General features: G+C 37.6%; 1 protein-coding gene across 13 annotated transcripts in view; it reads right to left on the reverse strand.

Annotated features, from left to right (window-relative positions):
- ADAM22 (ADAM metallopeptidase domain 22) overlaps window positions 1–19,600 on the reverse strand; it is a 258,039-nt gene that overhangs the window by 222,339 nt on the left and 16,100 nt on the right. The window lies entirely within an intron of this gene.

Genomic DNA, 19,600 nt, shown 5'->3' on the forward strand with positions numbered 1-19,600 from the left:
TGTGAATTAACTGAAAAGAAAGGAGGAAGCAAAACTGTGAGTTCCATTCGACTCACCAAATATGAACAGTAGCTATATCCAAACAGTAGGACTCCAAATTATTGGATTTTTTTGTGTTTATGTTTCCACAGTATCCAAACCTCTAAAATAAATATGTATAATCACTAAAACGAGAAACATGTGACAAACATTATTTTAGAGATTAAAAGCCACATGAGCAAATGCACATAGTATGTGAGACCAACAGAAACGCTGCTCCCTGAGATCAAGCGCATCCCAGAAGGGACATCTTAGGATTCTCTGGGGCCACAGGGGACCTCAACCATCCCTGGGATTTCACACGCAGTAAACTATGAGATTAGGTGAAAGGAGAGAGTCTGATTAATAACAAGGCTTTTTGGAAAGAAAGGATAATTCTTCTGTTTTAAAGTCTATCCTCCTATTTTAAAGAAGTAGGTACGGGAGAATCTTGTAATTCTGTTGCTAACACATTCTAATCCTCATAAAACCTCAAAACTTAAGAATCACCTGGGTACCTCTGAGCCTCATTAGCCATTCAACTATCACTCCTAACTCTTCTCAACTAATACCCAGCCCCAACTAATCTTCGTTTTCTTTTTTTATGGTAGTTCTTGGAGCCACACCTTACTCTTCATTTCCACCTCTGCCATATATCATATCCCCTGATTTTTCTAAAGTTGACTCCTTATCAAAATCCCAAATGTAAGCCCTACATTTTCTACTGTATCCAAAAAAAAAAAAAAAAAAAAAAAAAAACCCTTCTCCCTGGATTTCAGGATCTTCCATAATCACCTTCCCCACTCCAGGCATAATGGTATATAAGCACCTACCCATAGCCCACCTACACTCAGTTCTCTCTTCTGCTCTTTAGTTCAAAAGCTATGTTCATTCCAACATTTTCTGTGGCTTTTTCATTCATTAATTTTGCTGAGCCCTTTTCTGAACTAGACCCTTCACCAAAGCTGTTTCCCAGAAACGGCCCTACTCATCCTTCAAGATTTAGATCAAGTTCCACCTGTAGTCGTCTAGGACTGCCAAAACAAAATACCACAGACTGGGTGGCTTAAACAGAAATTTATTTTCTCGCAGTTCTGGAAGCTACAAGTCCAAGGTTGAGGTTTTGGTAGATTTGGTTTCTCCTGAGGCCTGTCTCCTTGGCCTGCAGATGGCCGTTTTCTCTCTGTGTCCTCACATAGCCTTTTCTTTGTAAGTGCACATGCCTGGTGTCTCTCTCTCTTCTTATAAGGACGCCAGTCATATTGGATTAGGGTCCCACCCTTATGACCTCATATAATCTTAATCACCTCTTAAAGGTCTCCCATCTCCAAACGCAGTCATGTTGGGGGTTAGAGTTTCAACATATAAATTTAGGGAGGGCACAATTCAGTGCATAGCACCTCTCTTCCATGAAGCCTTTTCAATCTCGTCTAGTCTCCTCCTCTCCTCCTCACTACAGGTCAATATCACATCAAGACCTTAGTAATGATCAGCACCAGGTATTTAGTTGATCTTCTGATCGCCTGATTCATTCAAAGGTTGTTATCAGTTCCCTGGATGTATAAATGAACAACAACTGAACAGTTATAAATTAACTGCTTACAGAAAGACACTCTTTCCATTAAAATTGCTTTTAAAGTGAGGTCAATGGATAACATCACTCCTTCCACCTAAAGCTCTTTGAGTTTCCTAGAGTGCTAACAACCATGTTTTGGGAAGAGCCTCTGCTTACCAGAAATGATGTTTCAGTTAAAATGAACCTCTCCCTCCTCCATTCTTCTTGTAGGACTATTAAAGCTCTTACCTCAATTTCCTTGATCAGAAACATTAATGCTACAAATCTGTGGTGAACAACGCAAGGGCCACATGTTATTCACCTTGGTATCCATGATTACAGCTTGAATCGAGGTAATGTTAAAAATTCTTCTTGGCAAGGTATTTACTGTCTGCATTAATTCTAATTCTTATCTTTTCTTTTTCCTGCAGCTCCATTTTACATCTGGTATCTTATTTTATTGATCTCAGTCATGTCCCAAAGAGAAACTCATGTACTTAAATTCAAAAGAAAATCCATTGACAGAATGCTTAACTACTGCTTAGTAAGAATGTTTGCATTATTGATAGTAATAGGAACAGGAGTATGTTAACATAGCTTTAAAATAAGGCAAGCTTCCTTAGACTGTATACAGACTGATTCATTCAATAACCTTCTTCTGAGAGCCTACCAAGTGCTGGGAGCTATTTAGATTTGGGGGATAAAGTAGTGAAGAAAACTGATCATATTTCTGCTCCTGTGCAGCTTATCTGATAGTAGAGGAGACAGAAAATGAACAATTAAGTTAAAAACAAGTTTAGAAAATAAACATAGTATTCTCAGACTTAATAAAACAGGGAAATACTGTCGAGAATGACCAGGGAAGATGAAGGACTAAGGGTGTCTCAGAAGGCCTCCAGAAGGAGGCAACATCCAGGTAACAACATTAATAACTAGAAGGAATCTGTGGTAGGGAGAATAATGAGCCCTAAATATGTCTACACTGTAATATCCAGAACATATGCACATGTTACCTCACATGGAAAAAGAGACTATGCAGATATTTTTAAGGACCTTGACTTGGGGAGATTATCCTGGATTGTCTGGATGGGCTCAATCTAATCACATGAGTCCTTATAAGTGGAAGGCAAGAGGGTTAAAATCAGAGAAGAAGCTCTGATGGTGGAGTAGAGATCAGAGTGCTAAGAGGAAGAGGGCAGGAACCAAGGAACGCAGGCAGCCTCCAGAAACTAGAAAAGGCAAGGAATGAATCTCCCTTAGGGCCTCCAAAAGGAGCAAAGCACTGCCAATACTTCACCTTACCCTTGTAAGACCTATTTCAGGCTTCTGACCTCCACAGCTGTAAGACAGTAAGTTGTTGTTTCAGGCAACTAAGTTTCTGCTAATGTGTTATAAAGGCAACAGGAAACTAATACAGCATCACTGGCACTGTCCCTGAACACTTTGAAAAGCAGTTCCAATGAGTTGACTGCACCAGTATTCAATATCACTTTCCTCCCAGTTTGGCTAAAACCAAGACACTTCCAGCAGCAGGGCTGAAACTCATGAGGCCTCAAGGATCAAACCCAAAACACAGGACTTCTCACCCAAACCAAACTTGCATTGGTGGTCACTAAAATAAATGTGAGCCTGGTTTCTTTGCATTTTGTGTGGTCTTCCAATATTCAGGAACCTACCTTCCCTATGTTTCTGGCTGATAAATAGGACAAAGAGAAGAAATATGGTTTCTTCTTTTTTTTTTTTTTTTTTTTTTTTTTTTGAGACAGAGTCTCGCTCTGTCGCCCAGGCTGGAGTGTCATGGGGCGATCTCTGCTCACTGCAAGCTCCACCTCCCGGGTTCACGCCATTCTCCTGCCTCAGCCTCCCGAGTAGCTGAGTAGCTGAGACTACAGATGCCCCCCACCACACCCGGCTAATTTTTTCTATTTTTTTTTTAGTAGAATGAGGTTTCACCATGTTAGCCAGGATAGTCTCGATCTCCTGACCTTGTGATCCGCCTGCCTCAGCCTCCCAAAGTGCTGGGATTACAGGCGTGAGCCACCACACCCGGCCAATATGGTTGCTTCTTAAGGTTATCTTGGAGACGGAATAAAGTAAATGAATTACACCGAATTGCTGTATTATCAGGCTTATTATTCAACACCACTGAAGTGCGACAGGATGGTTCTCACACAGTTACTCTTGGACCTTGCCTTTTTAGTTTAAGGAAAAAGGTAGGTTTGAGAAGAGAGAATCAGTATAATACCAAGATTTTCCTTTGGTGGGGGAAACAGGCTAAGATACTGTCAAGGAAAAATTCCAATATTTATTAACTTTAAGTTGAAGATTAAAAAGTAGTAATACCTCTCAGAGATATTGGAAAAACATAACTTTGCAGAAATGCCATCTTTCAAATTACTACATAAGAATGAATTCTGATTTTAAAAACTATTAAACAGGTACTTCAGGTATTAGAATAATACTGAGAGAATTCCTAGAGTTCATGTAATACCAGATCCTTAGTATATAAATAGGGACACTGAGGCCAGTGTGGGCAAAAGTCACTTCCAAAGTCACATTTTTGGTGGCACAGTAGGCATCCCACCTGCTGGTAGGCCTTTTTCATTATATTTCAACTCCTTGCTTTCATTCTACAGCTTGGAGGTACTTGCAGGTTTTACTGGGTTCTAATGAATAATTATCATAATAGAAATCATTTCAGTATCATGAAAATGCTCTGAAGAGCATTTTTAGAAGATACGACAAGAAAATCAAAACATAAAAAACAATCTTTAGAATTCCATTTTCATCCAAAAGTCAATAACATGACCACAGCTGATGTCCTAAGCCATGTCCTAAGGCCAATTTGATAACAAGCTTACAAACTCAGAGTTATAGTTAAAAATATGTATATTGAAATCCCTCATTTAAGGAAAAGAAATTACATGGACATGGTAAAATATGTGCGTGCAGTACGTATGTGTTTTAGGGATTGAGACAAGAAGTGAGGCTGACATTTATAGAAGCTGTGAAAGAAAAGATACAGGGGAAAAATGCAAAAACATAAAATAACTCTCCAGATGGCAGGAACTCTTAATAAATCAATATAATTACATAATAAATAATTACATAATAAATATATCAATTAAATCAATAAAATTACATAAAGATAATTCTAATTTCTAAATTCAAAAATGAATCATAGAAATTTTAGGACCATAAGAACATAATACAATCCCCAGACTGGGGCCTGTTTATTATTCATGGGCAATAGCTGAAATTAAAATGTGAAATTAACATAACACTCATGTTCCTCATGCATTTTGCTTCTTGGCAGCCTGTCCTCTTCTCCTCATATCTTCTAGATTCAATGAACCAAGGCCAGCCTACCTATCCCAGAGAGTAAACACAAGGGAACTTTTTAAGACTGCCTTATTGATAGCCAATTTTTAAAGCAAAGATAGCGGTACAACATTCATGGTAGAATCAGAAGTTTGACACAATGAGAAAGATGAGGTACTTTAGGTTTTTAATTAAGCCCAACCTGAACAACGAATTGATGTTTACCAATGGGGTGGGAATATCAGCAATCAAAAGGTAGTATACAATAAGATAACTGTGACAGTAATTAATATTATTAAAAATAAGGGTTTAATGCATGTAATAGAATCTTTAGGTACTGCGTCCTAAACACGTATTTGCCATTTGACTGCTTCAGCTCAGTTTAAAAAAACTACAAGTATAATTCTTGGAAGTCTAACATCTTCAGTTTAATTTAAAAAAAAAATGTGTGTGTGTATATATATGTGTGTGTGTGTGTGTATATGTATGTACATACGGAGAGAGCAAATATGGCTTATATATATGATCCCTCTCTTCTACATCAGAAAAAGCAACTAAAAAACCACCATAGCCTTATGATAACTTCTGGCAAAAGAACTGCAAAAGATTGATACTATATCTCTATTCAGATGAAGGTTTCTCATTCTAGAATTTGTTGTGGTTACATCAAGATATGGGATTAATTTTGTGAAGCAGAACTGTATTACAATGGCATCTGTTAAAAGACAGCTCTACCTAACAGGTCTATCTATATGTAAATTGGTATGACAAATGTAAGAACATTAGTGTTTTCTGTCCATATTTCTATACTATGACTCCATGTTACTCTCCCTTCTCCATCTCAGTAACACCCGTAGTTTTCATAAGCTGATTATATATTGTATCTAATTTACACATTTTCTTTAAACCAAACTGTTCCTGAAATCCAACCATCTGCATTTAGTATTGCAAGAACCAGAACAGTGCCTGGCAACAGGACATTTTAAAACAAAATGAAACAAAACAAAATAGCACAATTTTTAAAGAACAAACTTTAAAGAGCTGAGGTACATTTGAATTCTAGGTCTTCCATTTACCAGTAGAATAAACTAGAGCAGGTTGTTTCATGTCTCTGAACTGAAAGTCCTCACCTCTTAAAGAGCAAAAATGATAACATACACTTTGTAGATTTGCTGTAATAATTAAATAAGCAATAGTCCATTCAACACTTAAAGAGTGCCAATCATACTAGGCCCTGAAAAAGAAAGATGAGTGGGATGTGGCTCTTGCACTCAGGAAACTCATAGTCAAAAGAGGAAGGTACTAAACAAATTATTACAAAGTGAGTATAAGTCCAACAGTAAATATATGAATAAAATACAACAGCAGTCCTTCAACAGTAGGGATACCAAGGAATGCATTGGTACTCCTCAGATTGACAATGTAAAGGAAAGCACTCCAAGAAAAAGGAACAACAAAGGTACAAAAATGGCAAACAGCTCAGCACAACCAGGAAATTACAAGGCATGCTATATATTACAAGGCATACTATGTATTACTGATTTATTATGGAAGATCAAGCTGGAACTAAAGACATCAAAAAACTTCTAAAATTCTCAATCCTGGTTCCACATTAGACTTTGATACGGTTTGAATTTGCATCCCCACCCAAATCACATGTAGAATTATAATCCCCAGTGCTGGAGGAGAGGCCTGGTACCCAGTGACCAGATCATGGGGGTGGACTTTCCTCCTTGCAGTTCTTGTGATAGTGAGTGAGTTCTCAGGAGCTCTGGTTGTTTAAAAGTGTGTAGCATCTCCCCCTTCTCTCTTGCTCCTCCTCCTGCTCTGACCATGTAAGACATGCCAGCTTCCCCTTCACCTTCTGCCATGATTTTAAGTTTCCTGAGGTCTCCCCAGAAGCAAAAGCCTGTACAGCTTGTAGAACCATAAGCCAACTAAACCTCTTTTCTTATAAATTACCCAGTTTCAGGTATTTCGTTATAGCAGTGCAAGAACAGACTAATACACTTGGGAAGTCTTCTTTTTTTTCTTCCTTAGAGACAGCGTCATGCTCTTTTCCCCAGTCTGGACTGCAGTTGCACAGTCACGGCTCACTGTAACCTCAAATTTCTGGGCTCCAGTGATCTTGCCACCACAGCCCCCCTGAGTAGCTGGGACTATAGGTATGTGCCACCATACACAGCTATTTTTATTTTAATTTTTTGTAGAGACAGAATCTCACTGTGTTGCCCAGGCTGGAGTGCAGTGGCTATTCAGAGATGCGATCATAGCTCACTGCAGCCTCAAACTCCTACGCTCAAGCAATTCTCCTACCTCAGTCTCCTGATTAGTCGGGATTACAAGCATGAGCCACTACACCCAGATTGCCTTGGAAAACTTTTTTAAACATACTAATGTCTGTGACTCAAATTCAGCAATTCTGATATACTTGGTCTGCAGTGGATCCCAGGCATCAACAATTTTTAAAGAGCTATACATGTCATTCTAAGGTATAGCCAACAGTTGAAAAGTGACATTCTAAACCAACCTAAGAAACACCCTCCTTATCTTGAAAGCCATAAAAATGGCTTTCAAGATCATAAAGACCTTTGTGATAACAGATGTCCAATAAACAACAGCTCTCTTCCCTTTCCTTCACTATTTATGACAAAATATGTTTAACTTTCAAAAGTGAATATTTACTTACTAAATTCCTGCATTATTTCTTAAAAGTAAAATGTATGTTCTTATGACAATTTACTACCTACATTTTGTTGTTGAGTTCAACCAAAATAATAAAAGTTTTAAGAGTTTTTTCTAAAAGGAGGGAATGAGTAAGAGAAATACAAAAGGAAGAAAAAGAAATTCAACCAGATAGTCTTTCCTGCTAAATTAAGGGCCAATATCTCTGTAAGCACCTTGGCACGCTTTCTCACAAAGTAGAACCTCAATATACCCTTTTTTTTTTTTTTTTTTTTTTTTTTTTTGAGACAGAGTCTCACTCTGCCACCCAGGCTGGAGTGCAGTGGTACGATCTTAGCTCACCGCAACCTCCACCTCTAGGGTTCAAGCAATTCTCCTACCTCAGCTTCCCAAGTAGCTGGGATTACAGGTGCACGCCACCATATCTGGCTTATTTTTTGTAGTTTTAGTAGAGATGGGGTTTCACCATCTGGCAAGGCTGGTCTCGTACTCCTGACCACATGATCTGCCCACCTTGGCCTCCCAAAGTACTGGGATTACAGGCATGAGCCACCATGCCCAGCCTATACTGTTTTTTTAAATGACGGGGGGGAAGGAGCAAAATCTTGGAATTCCCATGGTATTTTTATTCTTTTTGAGACAGGACCTTACTGCATTGCCCAGGCTGTTCTCAAACTCCGGAGCTCAAGCAAAGTTTCTACTTTGGCCTCCAAGCCCATATATTTTAAAGAGCTACTCCATGTGAGTCTAAAGTATGGCCAATTCTCATGGAATTCTCATCTACTTATGCCTGCTTTCCAAGTCAAATTTCCATTCTTGCTGTTGGTTTTATTTTACATGAAAAAATTTATAACTTGTATTAGTCTATTCTCATGCTTCTGTGAAGAAATACCTGAGACTGAGTAATTTATAAAGGAAAGAGGTTTAATTGACTCAGTTCACAGGGGTGGAGAGGCCTCAGGAAACTTACAGTCATGGCAGAAGGGGAAGCAAACACATCCTTCTTCACATGGCAGCAGCAAGAAGTACAGAGTGAAGTGGAGGAAAAGTTCCTTATAAAACCATCAGATCTTGTGAGAACTCACTCACTATCACGAGACTAGCATGAAAGTAACCACTCCCATCATTCACTTACCTTCCACCAGGTCCCTCCTATGACATGTTGGGATTACAGGAACTACAATTCAAGATGAGATGTGGGCGGGGACACAGCCAAACCATATCACAACTGATGTAAACAATTTCTTGCCCTTGCTTTGGGATACATTTTCCTAGGACAGAGATTACATCATGTAGATCTCACTACCCAGGAATTCCTAGATGAAGGCTACACATTCTACAAAAAAAAAAAAAAAAAAAAGGCTTTCCTTGGATAAGATGAACTCTTGAGAGGCATTCCCTGAATTTATCTTGCTACATCTTGCTACATTTCCAGTTCTGAAGGCACTAAAAGCCCTGGACTCTTGTGATTCCCTGGCTGCCATGGCGGTCCCTGCTCCAACAAACTAGAGGCAAAGACAAAAAGACAGACTATGCTGACACTGGCACCAGCTCCTATTTTCTCATCTCCATTCAGGAAGTCAGGCAGCCTCATTACTTATTTATGCTTCAGCTATCTTCTGATAAATCAGTCTCTCCATCGTCTTGGCCATTAGCTGCCCATTACTAGGCCTTCAATTTAAGGCCTGAACAAGAAAATGCTTACTCACATAATCCTGAAAGCCAAAGCAGACCTTTAAGATACTTACTAGTCTGAGAACAATACAATATAGTATAGTTATATTGAGCTATAATTAAATCTGAGTACAAGGAACCCTAACATTTAGATGCAACAAAATCAGCAGACAAAAATGTCTCAGACAAATCAGTCCTGGGAAATGGGTACTCTTTTCTGGTACAGGAAAGGCCTGTGAGAAATGAGATGAGAGCTCTTCCCAGCCCCACTATTGGCTTGATATTTCATTTAGAGTAGAGTTAGGAAAACTTTCATCTTCATCTTCTTTTTCCCCATATGTGAACTGAAAATAGTCACAATTACAGAATGCTGTGAGGGAAACGCTTAACATTTTTGTTTACGGTGAAGAGAGTATATAAAGCTCATTGCAGAGAATAATGTAACTATCAAAAGCTAAATAAAAGGTAAAAAGTGGAGAAGAGGAAAAATGAGTAAATGACTGTCAACTACACTCTCACATGAATAGCTAGTCAGTTTAGCTCTAAATCAGGTAATTTTAAAAGCAGAATTAGAAATAAGAATTGTCCCTGCCAGCTGGGTCATAATCTCTCCTGGAGGCAACTTCAGAAGTAGGCCATGTCCAAATAATAAAATTAAGAATGGTGAGTTCTTCACATCAAGGTTTACTTTAGCCAGTTCTGTAATATCAATGGATTTTTCTTTGCTTGATTTCATTTGCTTAAATAGACATTAGATATATCTGAGAGTAAAGGCTCACTTTTACTTAAGGGCTAGCTCCAAGTGTCTGAAGAAAGAAAAATAGGAAACATCATTGTACAAAATCCCATGATAAATAGCTAGTACATATAAATTCCATAGCATTTCCTTTGGGAAACAATTTCATATGATGTATAAAGACCTCTTCTCTCCTAGGACTAAAGAATGAAACTATATAATTCTAAAGGATGTTCTGCTCACATATTTACATATAATAAACTATGGAACTATGTTTCAAATTTTAAACATAAGACCATACGCCTTCTTTACTAACATATCTCACTCGTCTAAAAGTTTTCCAAGGACTTCATCAAGAAACACTCTAAGAGCAAAGCAAAAGTAAGAGAAAAATAAAAGCAGTTAAGTCCCTAATGTTAAGGATATGCAAATGACGGGTTTTCACCTATGACTTGACTGTCAAACACCAGAGACTTTCTTCCTTTCTTTCTTTTAACCAAAGGCTTTCTTTATTGGGACACCAAACGAGATAATTCTAGAGACAAGAACCACTGCAAAAATATTTCATTTTCTTGTTTGCCAATGGGCTAGAATGAAGACTGGTAGGAAGAACACACTACCTATAGCTATCTTAATTACCACAGTAAAGAAAGGAGAAGATGGGACTGTGGTGTGTGTCTGTGAGAGAAAGAAAAAGAGAAAACAGACTACCAGCCCTCTCTGCAGCCCTCTCTGAGAAAACCATGTCTTAAAACCATGTAGTCTTGCAACGCACACATAGGTTAGAAAATAGCAAGAATCTTTAACAGTGATTTAGTATGACATAAATCTGCCCCCAAATTATTAAATTCAGAGGCTTCCACATACTACCAGCTGGTATCTCCAAGCTGCTTTGAAGAGTAACTCCCTGCCCTTGAGTTTCAAGAAAGTTGAAAGAATCCATCCACAATTCATGTTTGAGAGAAAATACTAACATCCAAAATGAAAATTTTTGCATTACCTGTATCTGGTATACGGTCTTCTGGGATTCTGACTTCAAAAACATCTGAATCTAAAAAAATTCAATGAGTACGATTTTTCAAACATGTTCTAATAAAAAACCTAAGGGGCTGAAAAATAATGCAATTATTCTGTTAGACAAAGGTAATAAGAGAGACTCTAAAAACTAATTTTATTTATACTTCTATTATTTATTGGAGCTAGTCCCAGTGATTAAAAAAAAAAAATCAATCTTGTCATCTAATCCTTAGCATTAAATTTTCCCTAGAAAAGCGAAATGCCTCTTTAAAATACACTGACTCCAAATCATCTTTGAAAGTAGGAAATCCTAAGAGATAACATTATTAGGAGACATAGAAAAACTGCACAAATCAAGTCACATTATCCATGAGCCATCCAACAGTGCTTATGTGTGCATGTGTATACATTATGACAGGAAAAGCTTGTAGCCAACTGTAACCTAGAAGATAATTACCACTTAAAACAAGCAAACTTTCTAGTACTGAGCCCAGCTCAGAAGAGAATAGGAGAAAAAACTGCACTCTAAATGAGGGAGATAGGATATAGATCACCACTGAAGGGTCTTACAGACTTAAGACATACTAACATTGTCTAGCGATGTAAAGTCAGAATCATATGAAGACTACCCTTAGCTCTGAAATACATCTTACTACAAGAAAATATATATATTAATATAACCTTCGTGATATCTAATTAATTTTATAACCTCACATCTGAATATTTAAAAGAAATAAAACCCTTACTCTCAAAACTCTTTCTTCACTGACATGAACTCAGCTCTTAATAGAAACAATTTCGGCCGGGCGTGGTGGCTCAAGCCTGTAATCCCAGCACTTTGGGAGGCCGAGGCGGGCAGATCACAAGGTCAGGAGATCGAGACCATCCTGGCTAACACGGTGAAACCCCATCTCTACTAAAAAAAAAATACAAAAAACTAGCCAGGCGAGGTGGTGGGCGCCTGTAGTCCCAGCCACTCGGGAGGCTGAGGCAGGAGAATGGCGTAAACCCGGGAGGCGGAGCTTGCAGTGAGCTGAGATCCGGCCACTGCACTCCAGCCTGGGCGACAGAGTGAGACTCCGTCTCAAAAAAAAAAAAAAAAAAAAGAATTTCATATCAAAGCCTCATGGAACTTGACCCCAACCGTATCAGAAACATAAAAGATGAATAAAATTACAAGGAGCCATCACAGGATGGTGGAGCTCTGGAGTCACTAGCTAGAGGAGAGCCATTCATTCCTTCCCTCTGATTAGCTGCTTAGTCTTAACAAAACTATGTGTATACAGGGGCTCAGACACTGTTTTCTGTATGTTCCATATGTGACTCAGGTTTCTGTACTGTTGATGTGTTTTGATACAATGCTGAATAAATCAGACTCTGTAATTCTTGCCTCTACTGGAGGCAAATCAGAGCAGTTTAATGAGGATTCCATATGTTTGCCATGCTGGGTTAAAGAAAGGATTCCTACAAGATATCCTGATTCCTTTTTACAAAGGAAAAAGGCCAGGCACAGTCATTCTTTCTATGTTTTATAATAGTTTTTTCAACTTCTTATTGCTTTGAGGCAAATGAATACTTTCAAAGTAACATGGAGGTCACTTTTTATTTAATTTATCAAATGATACCCTAGGAGAACTTATTCACTTCTGAAAACTGGGTGGGTTGTCGCTCTGAACTTTCCCCACTGAGTTTCTGGGAAGCTGCCTCCTGGCAAAGGCTCCTGACTGAAACTTTCCCTGATTGGCCATCCTTAGCAAACTGCAATCAGGTGTCCTTTTTGTCCTTCTCTGGCCTTCCCTGCATGCCTCACAGTCTCCACCACCACCACCAAGTCCTGAACTCCTAATGTGTACACAGGACTCCAGGAGAATCAAAATGGACTCTGAGAAAGATAAGGCCCTACCAACAGATTTTTATTATCTGGAAAGACATGTTATTATCGTACAAGACAATAACACAATGGCATGCTTAATTGCTTTGTCCAAGACTTTTCCCTCTGTTTTAAAACTGTGAGCAGTTGCTTATGAAAAGCTGCATACGATAGTGGTTAAAACTCCAGATACTGGAGACAAACTTCCTATGTTCAAATCCTAGCTCCACCCCTTCCTAAACTGAATGATCCTGGGCATTATTTAAGCTCTCTGTGCCTCAGTTTCACTATTTATTAAATGCAAAAAACAGTATCAACTTCTGAGGATTGCTGTGGAGACTGAATACATGTAAGACACACAGAACGAGCTGCTGCAGTGACTGGTGCTTGTTGTTATAGCTACTGGGGAGGCTGAGGTGGGAAGAACACTTGAGCCCAGGAGTTTGACCCAAATTGAGCAACACAGCAAGATTCTATCTTAAAAAAAAAAAAAAAATCCACAGAACGTTCTAGCTCCATAAACGTTAGGGAAATTATTCTGCCACATGATTTAAAAAAGTGTAAGGAGTGTGAACAGAATTTCATGTTGTATTCAGGAATCAGAATTGTTCTTGCTTCCCTTGTCACTTCCAGATGACAATTCCTTTATCCCTCTCTCATTGAGGTGCATGGCTTATAGCTACACCATCTTCCACTCTCAACCCTATACCAAGTGCCTCTGTCGTCCCAACGTTTGGCACCTTGCTTAGCACAAAGAATGCACTCACTTACAAATTTAAAACAAAGCTGACAACTGTTAATCTGACAATAACATGAACAAACATTATTTTGCAAACTGTGATTAGCCAAAAGTGAAAAGTAGTTCTCAGGACTCACATAATAAAGGTTGCTTTCACATAGTTTAACTACTTTACTGGTTTCCTTGTGAGTTCTCCAGTAATTATAAGCACAATCGTTGTTTTATAGAGTGTAACTCTCAACAGCATATGCATTACACTAATTCTCCTGAAATACTGCTGACCTGTGTTCCTGTGTTAACTATATTCACCTGACATTTGTTAGTGAGTTTGGTGGTCATTGGGCTACATGACTTGCATGGGCATTATCTATAAGGCAGATGGAGAAGAATGGAACTTTGAGCTTTGGGGAAGCTCGATGAGTTATATGATTCATTCCCTCACCAGTAAGGAAACAAACATCTATACAAAACCATTTAGAAAAATGATTGTTGAACCTACTTTATAAGTTCTTGAGGCAGTTCCTCAACCCCCATTTATAGTCTGTTCCGATGCTGAATCATCTTACTTTTCCTTTTAAATCACTAACAAAACTCCGTCTTAATGCAACTTAGTCCTACTTCTCCCATTTGTGAAAGCAGATATTAACATGTTCAAAGAAAGCATGGAAGTGTGCTGCTCATCTCTTAGGCACAGTAGAAAGTATCTGCTACTTAGTAAGCTTTATGGCAGGCTAGTTCTAAAAATATCTGCCAACCACACCAAATAAAACATCTTGCAAAAGGAGTAATTCATAACCATGCATGTACTAAACATACAATACAACCACATTTAAGTGCATGGAAGTAATACTGTCTTGAAAAGAAGAATTCAAATGCATTACATTGTGGGATTATGGGAAGAGGAGGGGAACAGATTACATTTAGACACCACACTGAAAATCTGTATGTTCTTCCTTGGTGGGATAAACCAATACTGTGAGACTGCAGGATGAAACCAAAAATACTGCCAGAGATGTGGATGATTCCAAATATTTCCTACCAGAACAGTTTCCAATAAGATCTTACATCACCAATCTTCTTTGGGGTAGTCATCTTGTTATTCATATTTGACCGGTACACTCTGGCCTCTCTGGCCTTGGGGTCATCATATTGGTTGTTCTCTCTACATATAATGCTCTTTCTAAGATACCTGTATGACTCACTCCCCACATCCTTCAAGTCTTTTCCTTATGTCATTTTCACTGAAGCCTAACGGACTACCCTACTAAAAATTACAACGTATGCCCCCTACACTCCCCCGCACTATCAGTCTCCATTACCATGCCATATTTTTTTATTTTCCATAGTACTTATCACCTTTGAACATACTGTATAATGTATTACTGCATCATTTACTATATTTGTCTATCTGCTAGAACATGAGCCCAGAAGAAAGAATTATTTTTTTTTATTCACTGATGTATCCCAAAGGCACAGAACAATGCCACATAGTAGGACCTCAATAAATGCTTGCAGAGTTAAAAGGATGTCAGTTCACAAATCAAATCACAGGAAATTGCAACACACACACAAACTGCATTAATGTCACTCAAAACAGCTACTGAGCCTTAACCTGAAATAGAACCAATGGAAAAATTTTAATCGCAGAGCTGGCAACTTTAAACTTTATAAGAAAAGGAACAAGAAGCGAAGTCTATTAAATATTTGCCAATCCCCTCAGTTCCCTCATTATTCAAAGATAGGATGATAAAAAGAGAAATCAAGAATCTCTAGTTCTAGTGAAAACACACTGCAAAGAACAGGAGCTATAAAAAGGCATGATTAATAGCTCTAATATAACTGAAATAACCAATTGCACAAGGGCCAGAAGGTTCAGAGAAAAGTATAGCTGTTTCTCTTCTCATCAAGTGAATATAAGGACTAAGAGTGACCCAGTGGCCTTATGGAGATGAGATGTCCCATGAATACTCTACACACACCCCCCCACACACACATACACACACACACTACTACCACCAGCAGCAACAATACTATCTGCACTTGGAGCTCTTTTCTTCCTGAACACTTTCATCAGTGAACATATGATGCTTAAATGCTTAAAATGAAAGCATATGGACTTCTTCTAACTTAATTATTTCTTGAAAAAGAGAAATAACACAACTAACTTCAGAAAAACAGATTTTGGAAAGACTGTTTGTTTAAAACTGTTAGAAATTCAGAAACACATGGTTGATTGATAAGTATTAAAATATTTATTAAATATGGGAATCCACTGCAAGAACATGGAAGTTCTTCAGTTCTTTCCATTGATCTGAAGGCTACATCTAATGCTGGGCCCAGATTAATAAGAAGCTGAAAATTTTAAGATTACAACTACTCTACAATGGTACCAAAAACAGCACAATAATAAAAAGAGAAGAGTCCAAACAGAAAGGAAAAAACGATGAATTCAGAACGACAAACTTTTATTTAAAACTATATTAAAAAACACTGAACTGTATATTCAAGAGTGAATTCTATGGTATATGAATATGTCAATAAAGTATTGTTTTAAAAACTATATTAAAATCAGTATTGTTGCCATAAATATATTTTAAATGCAAAGCAATCTTAATTTTCACAGAAGACTCAACTTTTTATAATAAATGCTACCATCTATAAAATTTTAGAAGCCCTTTCTTCCAGATCACCTGTCTGTTCCTTTTGATTTGCATATTGAAGTATTTCAGGCAAAACATGTTTTTTAAAAAGGAAATTAAAACAGATTATTAAAATAGAGCATCTTGTCCTCTAATCTGGTAGCTATGTTTTTGGAAACACCTACAGTGAGACCAAAGCTAGATCCAGAACTAGCACCAGAGAGCAAATTGTTCTACCATCCTGGAGCATTTGATACAAATCACAGCTCTCATGAAAACAGAGAAATCCAGTGATTTGCATATATAAGACACTGAGTATCAGTTTTATACCAAGAAAAGATAATTATAGGAGCTAAAAAAAATAGGAGCTAACATTTATTGAGCTCTTACTATATGCCAAACGCCCAGCTACAGCTTTATGTATATTATCTTTTTTAATCCTCACAACATATGAACTGGGTACTATTCTTATTCACATTTTATTGGTGTAAAAACCCAGGATTAGAGAAGTTAAGTGTTTGCCAAGTTCACACAGTGAGCTAGTGGCAGAGGTGGAGTCTAATTCTAGGTCCTTTAACATGTAATCATGTTTCTATAATGCTTTTTTTAAAAAGAAAACTACATTTGAGATTTATTTTGTGAAAAATTAAGATATTCTAAAACTACGGTAAATTCCACAGTGATAAAGTAATACACAGACAGACCAAGAATCATTAAGAAAAGGATCTACATGAATAAAATAAAAAATTTAAATCTGTTAAACCAAATATACCATGAGAAGAATGAAAAATAAGCCATAAACTAAAAAATAAATAAATATTTGCTATACAGATAATAGAGAATAATCCAGAATATTTTTAAATGCCAAAAATCGACAAGAAAAAGACAAAAGTTCCAACTGAAAAATGGGGAACGTATAATAGGCCAGTCAGAAGAGGAAATATAGATCACCAAAGGTGCTCTATCTCATCAGTCATCAGGAAAATGGAAACTAAAATAACTAGATAGCATTTCATATCCATAATATTGTTAAAAACTTTAAAGTCGGCCAGGCGCAGTGGTTCACGCCTGTAATCCCAGCGCTTTGGGAGGCCAACGTTGGCAGATCACAAGGTCAAGAGATTGAGACCATCCTGGCCAATATGGTGAAACCCCATCTCTACTAAAAATACAAAAATTAGCTGGGTGCGGTGGCGCGTGCCTGTAATACCAGCTACTCAGGAGGCTGAGGTAGGAGAATCACTTGAACCTGGGAGGCAGAGTTTGCAGTGAGCCGAGATTGTGACATTGCACTCCAGCCTGGGTGACAAAAGTGAAACTCTGTCTCCCAAAAAAAAAAAAGAACCTTTAAAGTCTTATGGTTCCAAATAATGACGAAAAGGAGAATATACAAAAATTTGCATACAGTGCTAGTGGAGTGTAAATTGCTATATCACTATTTGATTTGGCAATATACAGGGAAATTGACAATGTACAAGCCCTAGGAATCAACAATTTCACTTCCAAATATATACTCCACAGAAACTCATGCAAATGTCAAATGTGTATGTCAAATGGTACACATTGTTTATAACAGCAAAACATAACAAATATGCTATAAATACTATTAGTGGGAAAATGAATAAATGATAGGTTTATAAAATGGGAAGACAGGCAGCAATAAAAATAAATGAACTCAATTCTTTTACCTATATCATCATAAGAGATCAAAACATTTAATTTTGAGGAGAGGTAAAAGGATATATATGCTATCAAAGATATACATTTAAATACACACAAAACAGTAACATATTGTTATGGATATACATGTATGTATGAAAGTATAAAAACAGACCAGACACGGTGGCTCACACCTGTAATCCCAGCCCTTTGGGAGGCCAAGGTGGGCAGATCACCTGAGGTCAGGAGTTCAAGACCAGCCTAGCTAACATGCTGAAACCCCATTTCTACTAAAAATACAAAAAATTAGCCAGGCGGGGTGGCACACGCCTGTAATCCCAGCTACTTGGGAGGCTGAGAGGCAGGAGAATTGCTTGAACCCAGGGGGCAGAGGCTGCAGTGAGCCGAGATGGCACCATTGGACTTGAGCTTGGGCAACAAGAGTGAAACTCCGTCTCAAAAAAAAAAAAAAAGATGAAAAGAGAAAAGAAAACAAAGATGGAAAGGATGCACACTAATTGCAAGATAATGATTTCCTCTGAGAAGGAAGGGGAAAACACAATAGCAAGAGAGCATCAACTGAATCTATAATGTTTATTTCTTGCAAAACAAACAAACCACACTAAATTTTGTTCATTCTGGGTGGTGAGTACAAGAGTGTCCGTTACATTATTCTATCTACCACTTTGTATGTTTGAATTATTTCAAAACTTAAGCTTTTTATGTTAAACAAACTGAAGAAATTTTTACAAGCACCCTCACATGGTCAATTTCACTTTTTACCATATAACAGCTAACAGATAAGCAGCACAACCATCCAGATGTCCCTAATATTATTGCCAGGAAAACTACAAGAAACAAAAAGTAACAGACAGAACATACAAGGGGGCACATCTTGATTCAACTTTCTAAAACCTTTTTAGTCAGAGATGTCTAAAGAAAGGGCTGCCTCACAGGTACTGAGCTTACCTGTGAGGAATCCTGTAGGGTAGTTTTTAAAGTTGTGGGTAAGATCATAGAAAGGACTCTGAAATCACTTGAGTGCACCATAGCCAGGGTTTTAAAGAAAATGAAATAGAACAGAACAGAATGAAACATATACCACTGCATGTAATAAGGATAAGTATGTTTTATACTTACGTGTATGTGTTTCCACATGTCCACACAAGAACTTTTTACACACATGTTCACAGCACCATTATTTTAAATAGCCAAAGAATGGAAACAACTCAAATGTCCATCAAAATGAATGGATTCATAATGAAATATTATTCAGGAATGAAATACTGATACACGCTACAACATGAATGAAACTGGAAAACATTATGATAAGTGAAAAAAGCCAGTCACGAAAGACTGGATAGTGTATGATTCCATCTATATGAAAGCTCCAGAGTAAGTAAATCTGTAGAGACAGAAAGTAGATCAGTGGTTGCCCAGGCTGAAGGTGGGAGGCAGTTAGGGAAAATGGGCATGGGGTTTCTTTTTGAAGTGATAAAAATGTTTCAAAATTGACAGTGGTGATAATTGTATACCATTTTTAAATGGGTGAATTCTATAATGTGCGAATTAAACTCTTATAAACCTCTTATAAAAATACATGTAAGTAAGATAGGAATTATTTTGTTCCTGGGATTACATTAGGTTAGCTAAAGTCACAACAGCTATATTTGATCTTTATCTTTTA

This window comes from Chlorocebus sabaeus, chromosome 21 (genome assembly GCF_047675955.1).
Source record: "Chlorocebus sabaeus isolate Y175 chromosome 21, mChlSab1.0.hap1, whole genome shotgun sequence".
In the NCBI taxonomy this organism is placed as follows: domain Eukaryota; kingdom Metazoa; phylum Chordata; class Mammalia; order Primates; family Cercopithecidae; genus Chlorocebus; species Chlorocebus sabaeus.